The 12316-nt window shown below is 40.1% G+C and overlaps 1 protein-coding gene across 1 annotated transcript in view; it reads right to left on the minus strand.

The window, feature by feature from the left end:
* LOC107107216 (inter-alpha-trypsin inhibitor heavy chain H4-like) overlaps window positions 1-12316 on the minus strand; it is a 65327-nt gene that overhangs the window by 48548 nt on the left and 4463 nt on the right. The gene's annotated exons all lie outside the window — the stretch shown is intronic.

The raw sequence follows: 12316 nt of genomic DNA on the forward strand, positions 1-12316 counted from the left end.
CAGGTTAGCTGGCCATCATCTTGATGAAAATGAGTGACATGTACCTTCTCCACCACATAAACCCAAAGCCTTCTGCTAGGTTAAGTGTACACAAAATGTCTGTATAGTTTCACTAGGCAGCTGCTGTAGTGATAACTGGTGGCCAGCTATGCCCATTCTTTCGCAGGCATCTAAAAAGGTTGACAACTCTTCACTCATTCATTCTTGGGGATGATTGTTTAAACTGTTCAGTACTTCACCCACCTTTCTATGTTTAACTATTTCATGCTCAGTTAATGAGACTCACTGCCACAAAGTACAGGCTAAAACAAACTAGGACATTTGAAATCTCCCATGTTTTTAAGTATTCAAAATGGCTGGCACACAAATTATAAGAAGTAGAAGCTTCCACTGGACAACAAAAATCTGCTTTTACAGATGACTGTATTTTTTAAAATTTGGGCCCTATTTTGTGCACTGCATTCACATCTATAGAAGTCTACCCTTCTTATGCATTCCCAAATATTTCTAAATGCCAATGCTGGCATTGTATTCAGGTTTGGGAAATATTTGGGATTCCTAAATATATCCTGGTCCATTAGACCCTATGGGTCCATTATAGTCAATGGCAAAATCTCATAGAGTATATTCAGTGGGATGGTGGTACAGGATTTGAAGTAGAGACAACAAATTTGCAGTGTAACTGCTGGAGCCTCTCCCCAAAAGGACACCCAAGTTTAAAAAATATTGGACCAGGGGGTCCAATTCTATGGGCACCCAAAGAAGGTGCCCCAATCTTCCATTGTTTTCAACGGTGGGGAAAAAGTTAGCAAGGCAGGCAAGCCAGCAGTCAGATTCTCCCAGAGAATCTCTGAAGTAGTAAAGTGTGGAGAGAGGGTCTTTTTGTAAGCCCAGCAGCAGAATCAGTGTGCCCAGCAGAAACAGTGCCATTATGCCAGTGCCAAGCCAAGCCAGCCAACAGGACTAAAGTCAAATCTGAGAATCTCTGAATCAGAAACTGAGGGGCAGGCATTTTTGCCACCATATTTTTATTAGGTTTTCAAAATAATAATTGTCTATAGTTTACACTTTTAAACACACACACCATCTAAATACCTAGTCTTGCAGAAAAGAATTTTTTTTACAGCAATTCAACATAGAAATTACATTTTTCTTATATACAGCCCACAGAACAACTCCAACCTAGGTACAAGCAATGAATGAAAATGTTTATCAAGATATAATTACTTAATCTGTTAAACAATGTTCCTTTTCTTGATAATTTTATAATTTGTTTAACAATTTAACATTCAACATCAACTTTTTCCTCACAAGGCAAGTACTAATAATTTCTATTTACTCCATTAACCTTTAGATTTCTTGTTTTAAATATAGATATGAGTTATAGATTTCAAATTTTTATACATTTTAAATTTTGTCTTATTTTTTGTTTTGTTAGATATTTATTATTTGTCTCATTTATTCAAATTCATATTACCAACTCAATAGCTCTATTTTCCTACTCTGCAGTCTCTATCTTTATCTAGAACCACTACAGCATCTAAAGATCAACTATTCTCCAATAACCTTCCTCTTACACCTCTTGCTCCCTGCTATCAGATAACTATTCCACCCAAAAACAAATCTTATATAACTACCACCAAAAGAGTAAAATTACAATTTAACTACTACGTTCTATGAAGTTCTAAGCCTATTATTTGTTATTACTTACATAATGAAACTAAAATCAAACCCCTCCACTATAACCACACCTTCTAATTGAGACACATACATTACACTATGAATATTACATTAATCTTAAATCACATCAATCCTTACAATAACAATTCATTCCAATTAAACCTACAAGCCCTCAACCCTCAACATTATACATTTTAAACTAAACTTAAATCAGAACAATTTTTCTGGGAGCTCATTCCAACGTAAAAATGTCTGTGAAAGTACATAAAAGCATCGTCAATCTCAAGCCCTCCCATCAGGAGTTCAAGGAAACAAATGGTCCTCTTATTGAAAGGCAGTAAATCATCAGACGACAGGAACCTATTTCCAAGTGAGATCTTTCTCAAGTCCAGTTGCCATAATATAGCTGTATTAGGTTAGTCTTAAGTCAGAACCAGTGTTCAGAGTGGTTTCAGAGGACATGGACTTCTTAGTATTACTACCTTGAAATGGTGTAAGTCCATGCAACTTACACCTGTTGTTGTATACTATGTTCAGAGCTTTTATTTGCATTCTATGTATGTTGTTTTTAATCTTAACGTTTTCTGCACTGTGTAATAAATAGTTGTATTTTATTTCATGCTTTAGCTGCTCAACCTTTTAGGTTCCTGACTTGATTTTCAGGTTGGATTCCCACCCCCATTTTGTTGTTTCCTGGTATTGACTGGGGAATTTGTTGTAACTGACATTATGTCTCAGAAATTATAGGGTGCGGTCAAATGGACCAGAAAAAATGGGGGCGGGGGAAGTGAGGCTATTTTCTCTAGAGGAATTTGACCCACAGTTGCACAATCACACCTCCCTTTGAAGCTGCAGGCACAGTCTGTCAGTGTGTGATTGGATGCAATTGCGGGTGAGTCAGGGTTTTTTTGTGCCATTTGTTTCCCATGTGCTTAAACGAGAAATTGATGAACCGCACCTCTGCACTGGGGGCTCCCTATGGAGTATGCGATGATGTGCATAGTGCGAGGGGGGGGGACAACAGCACGGAGTCAGGATGGCCTGATCAGACCATCCCAATGCCACGAGAGAGTGCTGGAGTGGTAAGACATGGGAAAGTCCATCTGTGGCCCATTGCAACCCGTTTATTACTGAATTTTCCCCAGTATCTTTTAACTCTGCTTCTGCAGCAGAACAGAACGGGCTGTCGATGGCTGTGGGGCACTTCCCAGATGTTGGTGTCTGATCACACCCTTTAAATCCTCCTGGGATTCGCACCTATGTTGGGTCTAATTGCGTGTATGATTGCAGCCTTGATGTTTTCAGTTACTCAGAAGACCACATAGCCTCATTATTGAGGCAGCCCAATTTTTTTGGTGCAAACATGCATTCTGGTGAAAGTAATGTGTGGGAAAAATTTTAAAGGCCCAATCTTAGGAAAATGAGAATGGATACTCAAGCAGAGGCTCTAAGAGATTGCCGTAGGAATAAAATTATACCGAGGGGGTCATGTACTAAAAAACCTCCAGGGATGTTCCCCCATTATGATACGTTTAGGGACAGATGGTTCGCAATCCTAAATCAGTGTTATGTGGACATGATGATATTGTTAATTGTGACCACAATGGCTGAAAGTTCCAGACTTGAGACAGATACCAAACAACTGCAAGAAAACATAAACACTTCTTAAATGATAATGACTTTACAGCTAAAATGAGCCACTTGGCTAGAGAAATAAAAAAAAAACAATTTGCAGAACTGAAAGATATTAAACTTAAGAAATTCCAGAGGGATAAAAAGGATTATGATGAAAACAGGGTTTATAATAGGACAGCATTTCAAGGTACTGGTACTAAGAAGGCTGCGTCCTTTGATTCCACTCTGGATACTGGTTCTGACTTAGATAAGACAATTATATCTGAAGGACAGAACTTCCATTCATTTGACATGACTGCCACATAACAACTTTAAACACTCTATAATGAGGAAAGAAGATAATTTTTTTAGGTCTGGGCTGAGAACTGAGATCAGGGAAGAGATACAGAAGCCACACCCTGCAAGAAGAAAAAATCTCTCAGAACATATGGCTAGTCAATCTGTCTAAGGTGAAACTGAAACCAATAGAACTTTCTGTACTGAGTAAATGTTTTTCATTTGTGCCAACACCACCATATAATTCTTTTCAATTGGTGTGTGAAGTCCAACACTTGTTAAGAAAAATACGATTAGCAGACTATTTTAAGGAAGATAAGAAATGATTATGGGACTTTAAAGTCAAAGTTCACTTTTAATGGATTTTTGAACCATATCAGGAATGTAGTTACACAATGAGATGTTTGTGATAATGGATGTCATTTCACTGTAAACACTTTTCATTTTCGCCAACAGCACCGTTTAATTCCTTTCAATTGATGACTGAAGTTCAACACTCATTCAGTAAAATAGGATTAGCAGATTATTTTAAGGGAGATAAGGAATGATCATAGTTTTAAAAGTGGATTTGTAGCTCTTATTCCAGGAACTTCTACCCTTCTCCTGTGGTAATAGACCAGGAGAGAAGGTAGACATGCTCTGTAGTATAGAGATTTTTTGGGGAGGGATTGGGTTTTGTTGACCAATTGAAGTTCAGATGTCACCTTGGTATTAAGAGTGTATATAAACATGAGGTGTATACATATTAGCATATAAGAGCACAGACCCAAATGCAGTGACATACAAGTTGGTTATCTTAATGCACAGACCTATACTTTTGATGCTCAAAAAGAGACAACAGCAAACTGCAACTCATCTTTTACCAGCATTCCACAGTATTCATGCAATAGCTTAATTACTTGACCTACAAGTCTGGTTCACTTGAAGCAACTTGATTGCCTTGCATGAATGATACATTCAGAATTTTAATGCAGCCAACTGGCATTTTATTGCTCATGAAAAACCAGCTAGGCTTATGATGGGAAAGTGTTCTCATATTAAAAAGTCTGGCAATTTACACTGAACAAATCACTCAGTAATATAGTAGCTTGTATTTCAGGAGGCAGCATTCTCATAATGCTGCAGCAATCACCATTAAAAACCTGGATCAGTTCCCACTTCTCTGCAGCACCTACTAGGCTTCCATTTGCAACCCAGTTCTGAGCCCCCTAGTAATTTATGACACTGTCAGTTCTGAGCCCCATGATAAACCTGTATTGTAACTTGCTTAGGGCAAGCGAGCCAACAATGTTTCAGTAAAATATCAGTTATTAAAGTTGATAGCTAGTCATTAGCTGCATATAACTGCCAACACACAGGTGCTTAACTACAGATGTTCCAAAAAGAATGGGAATGGCTATATATTCCTTTTGTACATGAATGGAGACCGGTAGACAGTAGAGCTATGAGCAGCCACTTTTGAACTTTTGTAAACACCACATATACAGCCAAGATTGGAATTGTAAAAACACTACAGACAACATGAATTAACTTTTGTAAACACCACATATACAGCCAAGATTGGAATTGTAAAAACACTACAGACAACATGAATTGACGTCTGAAAAAGATATTGTTCGAAACAGACTACAGAAAGCCCGGGAAGGTCCGTCCTTCTTCTCTCTTGAAGACTTTGCTCTTGTTGAGTTGTTTGATGTATTTGAAAAACAAAATATAACTTGGAAATTTGAGAATTTGATGAACATACACAGCAATATCTTTCTTTTTGTCACAGTATTAGTACTACAACATATGGTTTATGTTTACAATAGATGTAGAAACCAAGGCAAGATCCAATCATGCAGCAAGTGTATATTTCTTTCTACTGTGGGATGTATTAACTGGCACCTAAAGCAACATATTGGACAACTGTTCTCTGGTGATACAAAGCAATGCACCTTTGCCCACTTGCTTTATAAGTCAAGTACGTAAAGCAGTAAGTATTGGTATGCTATCAGCACCACGATTTCAGAAAGAAAAGTCCTCAAGTGTGGTTTTAATTTATACAAGCACACTGGGATTCAGCCATGATGAAGGTTTCACTACCAAAGTAGTGAGACGGCTCAGATTTTCTGTCTAAGATAGGGGTGTCAATCATGCAGCCCATGGGCCCCATCAGGCCCTCAAAGGGGTTGTATCAGGCCTGCAAGCAACTGGCTGCCATCTCCTTACTTCTCCCTCTCTATTGCTTTCTTCTGAGATATAGCTTGCTTTGCCAGGCTCTCTCAATCACACAGCAGAGCCAGAGAGCAAAGCCTCTCTTCCCTCCATTGCCTGAGGCTCCTCCCTTGGGAAGGAAAAGAGGGGGAAGGAAAGAGAGAGATCGCTTTTCCAGGCTCTCTCAATCACACAGCAGAACTACAGAGCAAAGCTTCTCTTCCCCCATTGGCTGAGGCTCCTCCCCTCCTCATCTCCTGGGCTTGCTTTGCCCAGTTCCCTCAATCACAGGTGAGAGATACAAAGAAAGTGCCTTTAAGAAAGACCAAAAAAGTTTTATTCATGAGCTTTTTGCATCTTTTCTCTTCTCTACTTGCAACCCCTCTCAGTCTTTCTGTTTTTTACCTCCAGTCCAGTGTACACTCTCTTGTCTGTCTGGATCCAATAGCATAGGCTTTCTTCTGTTTCTTTCTCTCTGCATCCAGAAGCTCTCTGTTCTCTTATCAGTTCAAACCCCTCTTTTTCTCTCCACATGCAATGACGTTCCTTCTTTGTACCCAAAACTTTGTTGTGTGTGTGTGTGTGTGTGTGAGAGAGAGAGAGAGAGAGAGAGAGACAGAGACAGAGACAGAGAGAGGGTGTGTGTGTGTTGGGCTCATTATGCCAGTGCTGTCCTGGGTGCATCTGGGTTTGCCTCCCCTTTTTGACTGCATTCATGCCCTCATGATCCAGCCTTTCTCAGTAGGAAAGCAATGTGAACGATTTAGATGAGGGATAACAACAAGCCAGTGAGGTGGATTAGGCTGAGTGTGTGTGTTCGGACCAAGTTCACCCAGAGCATTTCCTTTCTAGACTGGGGATTTGGAACATAGACTTCCCAGAGAGTAGGCTGATATACATTGCTGTCTCTCAATTATTGCACTGCCACATAGGAGTTGTAGCTATTCTCTGGGGAAGACTATAGCTTTGTAGACAAACACATAGCCTTCAGCCTGTGTCATAGTGCCTTCACATGTTCTTGATCAGCACACGAAGCAACATGTACAAAAGCACACAATGCCCAGCCATTTCATGTTTTCCTCTGGGTCTTAGGCTCAGAGCATTGACCATGGGATTTCTGTAGTGAATGTCAATAAATCAAAAGTAGGTTTGCAATTTACAGATATACACCTGAATAACACTTGAACAGCATACTCAAGATTGCTACAAGACAGTCATTGTCTCCAGATTTTGATGCAATAATTCAAAGCAAGAGGTGTCAGTTATCAGAGGCTGTTAAATAAACAAAATATTGCAAGAGTGCTAATGTTTTAAGCCTGTTTTAAGTTTTAAAAAAATAATTGTGTTTCTGTCCTTTATAAAGTTTATATCTCTGCTACTTGGCATTACAGTTTATGACACACATGGCTCGGCCCATCAAGGTCTCATTTATGTCAGATCTGGCCCTCACAACAAATGAGTTCGACACCCCTGATTTAAGATGACCCAAATTAACAGTTAAATTGAAGTGCAGTTACATGCTTGTAGCAGGCCTCCTGTGCATACTCACATTTCAAAATTTTCTTCTCTTGGCTTATGAGGGTTCTTAAAACTATACCACAGCATGCTTTTCAAGGCAGATAAAATTTGTCTTACAAAGTGAGATTGTGCCAGAGAGAAAGGGCCATGTGCCACCAGTCAGCTTTAACATGTCTCAGAAAGGGTCCTATGGAGAGCCAGAAGCGCTTTGAAGCAAAAACATGATCCATTCCTTTACAGCCCCATTTAAAAGCAAAGGTTAAAGATGTTATATTTGTATTGCCTTTGGGCAAAAATAAATACACTGCCTTGCCTCCTTCAAAAACACTTTCATTTCTGCTTGAAGTTTGGACTTTGCAACACTTCCTCTTTATCTGAAGTACACCCATGATGGATAGGGATTTCTGGCATTCCTCCTGCGAACGATAGCCAATGTGGCATAGTGGTTAGAGTGTTGGATTAGGATCTGGAAGACCCAGGTCTGAATCCCCCAGTCCGCTGTTAAAGGCTGCTGGGCAACCAAGTCCCACACTCTCAGTCTAACTTACCTCACAAGGTGGTTGTGAGGATTAAATGGAGGAAAGGATGATGATTTAAGCTGCTTTGAGTCCCCACTGGGAAGAAAGGTTGGGTATAAATGAATAAATGATCATGGCAGTCTTTCAAGACTCTACTTAAATCCAGTACAATGCTGCTGGTGACTGGTCTCAAAACATCCATCTGGCCCATTCAGTTTGCAAGACGAGTCACACCAGTAAACCCTTGCAACAAATCTGTTCTGCTCTATACTAGCAGCACCCAAGCACAAGCTTTTGTGATCTCACGGTGATTATGAAATAAATTGCTGCACTCACATGAGTTGCTGAATGTAACACAACTGTTTTATTGCAACCAACTTCAGACTAACACAGAAACTGAAACTAAGAAAAAGAGAACAGCCCAAGTTGGTGGAGTTTTTCTCCAACCCATAATCAGGTTCCAGTAAACTCTTTACTATCCATTTTACTACAAGAGCAACACATGATTCCTATTGATACTTCCACTGGAACCTTTGGCAGTATATTATGCTGTTAATATTTAAACTGAAAAGTAACCGCAGTGAAATGATTCCTGGAAAAGAAAAACTGAAGCAGCTGTCAAAAGATATTTTCCCACAAGGAGCTTGATTCAGAGCTCAGCAAGGTTTCCTCTGTTTTAAAATATATGGGTTACATATAGGCTGCGATAACACTGGTGGCTTGGCGTGGTATAGCGGCACCTCAAATTGTACCAGTTCAAAGTGTACCAGGGCATTTCATCCGGAGTGCACACCCGGATGGGGCAGCATCCACATTAGTGTTGTGCTTCAACCACAGGATGAGCTGTAAGGGTGGGCTTTATTTAAATACAGTCTGATAGATCTGCAAGTTCAGATGCCGCTTCTGGGTTCCTTTCGCTGCAGGAGAGTTCAGACGTCAAAACCCCGGAGGGAACCGTGAACAAGCCATTCATACCAGACTTTCCCTGGTATCTGTTTATTCTGCTTCCATTGCAGAACGCCACAAGCTGCAGGGTACAGATGTCCTTATCTGGAGAGGCCCATTTATTCAGTTTGGGTAATGCCATTATAGTGCCACAAACTGTGCTTGTGATCACAGCCATAGAGAACCAACATTCCTTCTCCTAGACTTTTCCTTGAAGCCTCAAGTCTATTTAGACAGACATAACATATCTGTAGTTATGTTTCAGGTCTCTACTTCAAGGTCACGTTCAGCTCATAACAGGATAGTTTTATGCTCCAGAGACACAACTGCAGAGAATTGAAGTTGCTTTCCCAGTTAAAATTCAGAGACAGGCTTCAACCAAACAGGGCTACAGTTGTTACAAAGTTAGATTTTAGCTCCCATGGGCAGGTATCAATTTTATTTTCCTTTACTTATTAGCACACCAGCTCTATGCTACTATTTGGCAGCAGATCTTGGGAACACAACAAGTTCTTGGCTAAGATGGCTTGTTGTTAACAAACCTTAAACCATTTTCATTTACAGACTATTTGTTGTACTTATGCTCCCTAGTAACTTATGACACAGGTCTACCCAAGCACTGACTAGGCCAAGATCTGCTGAATTTTGAATAACCAATAGCGTAATGTTCTCACGGCCTATTTTCTGGTTCTCACTTCATTTTTACATCTGTACATACATATGAAAACACCAAGAAAGTGGGCATCACCACAAAACAGCTGTCATCTGGGGCCCTAATCCCCCCCAAAATGTTTTAAGTAAAATTCAATAAAATAAAATATTGGGGGAATGGAAGATTTCATCGTTTTATAGGGGCCAAGAAATTTCAGATAATGACGATAAAGCTGAAAGTGTCTGGAGAAGTAGCATGGGGTAGGAATTAACAACTGAAGAGAAAAACAGGTCAGAGAAAAGGAAAAGGGACAAGCATGAGCAGTGACAGAAGAAAAAAGGAGTGTGGATGGAGCAAAGGAGGACAAAGAAGAATGGCACTTCAAAAGGGGTAATGAGGGAACATGGAAGGGAGCAGCAAGCAGGCACCAGAACACACTGGCAGACACCCTGGTGCCCATGAGTGCCACACTGGGGATCATTGTATCAGAGGCAAATATCTTCCTTGCCTTGCAGCGAGGATACTAGATGAGCTTTAAAGTTTTCAAAGTATTGTAAGCAGATACCAAGGAAGATGGTAAAGGAGGATAAGAGAAATAAATGTGCTGCATATGTCAGGGCAATGGACAAAAACTGTAGCCGTGAAGCAGTACAGTTATACTGGACTGAGAGCATGTGCCCTAGCCAAGGGGAACCTTGCACTGGAACAACATGCCTAGCCAGATGTGGACCCATGGACTACAAGATGCCTCTCACTCCTGCACCTCTGCAGCCAGACCAGAAAGCAAACCGGCTGCCCTGACGCCTCCACACATGGAACTAGGAGCAGATAACTGAGCAAAGCCATGCTCTGTAAAAAGCACCAGGAGATTCCTCTGCAGACGCCATGTAGAGTTCCCTTCTTCATCATGCAGGCATTTCCCCTCCACCACCACCCCCACATCACCAGGTGAAGCATGTATTCCTCTTCAGCCTAAACAAAAGGATATACTCTATGATGGGATAGATAGGCCTTCATGTCTTCCAGCCACCCATCAAGATAACATAGCTATTAAACATTGGGTCATTAAGACCCATTATTTATTTATTTATTTATTTCATTATATTTCTATCCCACCCTCCCTGCGAACGGGCTCAGGGCAGCTCACAGTTTAGGGCACCATGTGCCGAATATAAAAACAGATAAGACAAGATAAAACAACCATATTTTACAATTAAAGTGCTCAGTGATGTTAGTCCTTCAATTGCATTTAGATGGCGTACTGTAAATGTAACACAAGGTCCCGATTCAGCAGTGATTGATCTATCGCGATGTTGTGGCTCGATCTTCATATAGGGCCAACCCACTACCCTGTTGTTACTAACGATAATAGTTGCCGGTAGTGGTAGAGGCGGTTCCTAATTAAAAGCCTGGTGGAAGAGCTCCGTCTTGCAGGCCCTGCGGAACTGAAAAAGGTACATTACCGGCAATGTAGCAAGAAGATTACTTTTCATTTCTCTCCTTTGTCTTCACCCATCCTCCTGAGAGGTGTCACTATTATGCAAACCGTTATTTCAATTGCCCAATGATCAATCCCTTTTTCTGACCCATTAACAGTTCAATTTCTCTTCTATTTCCTGGAGACAATGTGACCAACAAGGCAACAGCCTCAGGTTACATTTAGGGTATAAAAGAAGAGCATCACCCCATTGCTCTCTTTCTTGGTTCTACCTTCCTAACCCCACCCTATCTTTCTAGTTCAATTCTTAGCGCTGTTTGGAGCCTTCCACATGTGTTGCTGGCCAACTCACAACCCCTTCCTATAGTGTTTGTCCCTTTTCGCTGCAGAGTTGACTTGTCAGACAGGAAATGTATCGCCCAATCAACAATACCCCCTGCTTTTCTATCTAAATTCTTAGATCTGAATTGCTTGTGTGTATGCTTGGTTTTATATTGTATGTGTGAGAATCCTTAGTAAAGAAATCACTGCTTTAGTAAATCTAGCCTTCATGTCTATTTCTGTGGAAAATCCGACTCCCGTACACATAGGTTACTGGTCCCATAGTTAATGCCTATTGCTGTTTAAAATATTCATAATTCCCCACTTTTATTAAGAAATAAGGCAATTTGACTAACACCTGGGAGTAATCTGCACTGAAATCTCAACTTATTTCTAGATAAACATGAACAGCATCAGGCTCTTCTAAGACTCATGTCTTTTTGTGGTATGTGAACAGCCACAAAAACAAGGCACCAGATACATTTGCTTAATTCTTGTAAAGCTGTTCAGATCCTCAGATGTACAAAAAACTATACAAGTACCAGACTCATAGAATCATAGAGTTGGAAGAGACCTTCAGGGTCATCTAGTCCAGCCTCCTGCACAATGCAGGAAATCCCCAAATTATAATGTTTCTTGCAAAAGCTACCCAAGTGGAATGTTCCATGGGTTCATAGTTCTAGGATCACACCAATTAAGTGTGATCCCATGTTGCAAAGCAGGGATTACCTCCCATCATCATCACACTGGTCACATTACTTTTATTCTTCCCTGACCAGTACCAACCTATACATGTAAAATCCTGAGTTGCTTCTCATATTAATGTCATGAGGAACTACTCAACAGAAAAAAAAACCTAGAACCTTAGAACTATAGTGCCTACATTCAGGTTAACTACAGTACTTTATATACAGTTGCAGTACTTGAAATGTCCCCGTTTATTTAATACCAAGTCCAGCTATATTAAAATCTTTCTTTCTTTCTTTCTTTCTTTCTTTCTTTCTTTCTTTCTTTCTTTCTTTCTTTCTTTCTTTCTTTCTTTCTTTCTTTCTTTCTTCTTTCTTTCTTTCTTTCTTTCTTTCTTTCTTTCTTTCTTTCTTTCTTTCTTTCTTTCTTTCTTTCTTTCTTTCTTTCTTT

Source organism: Gekko japonicus, unplaced genomic scaffold, assembly GCF_001447785.1.
Source record: "Gekko japonicus isolate JY-2015 unplaced genomic scaffold, Gekko_japonicus_V1.1 scaffold728, whole genome shotgun sequence".
In the NCBI taxonomy this organism is placed as follows: domain Eukaryota; kingdom Metazoa; phylum Chordata; class Lepidosauria; order Squamata; family Gekkonidae; genus Gekko; species Gekko japonicus.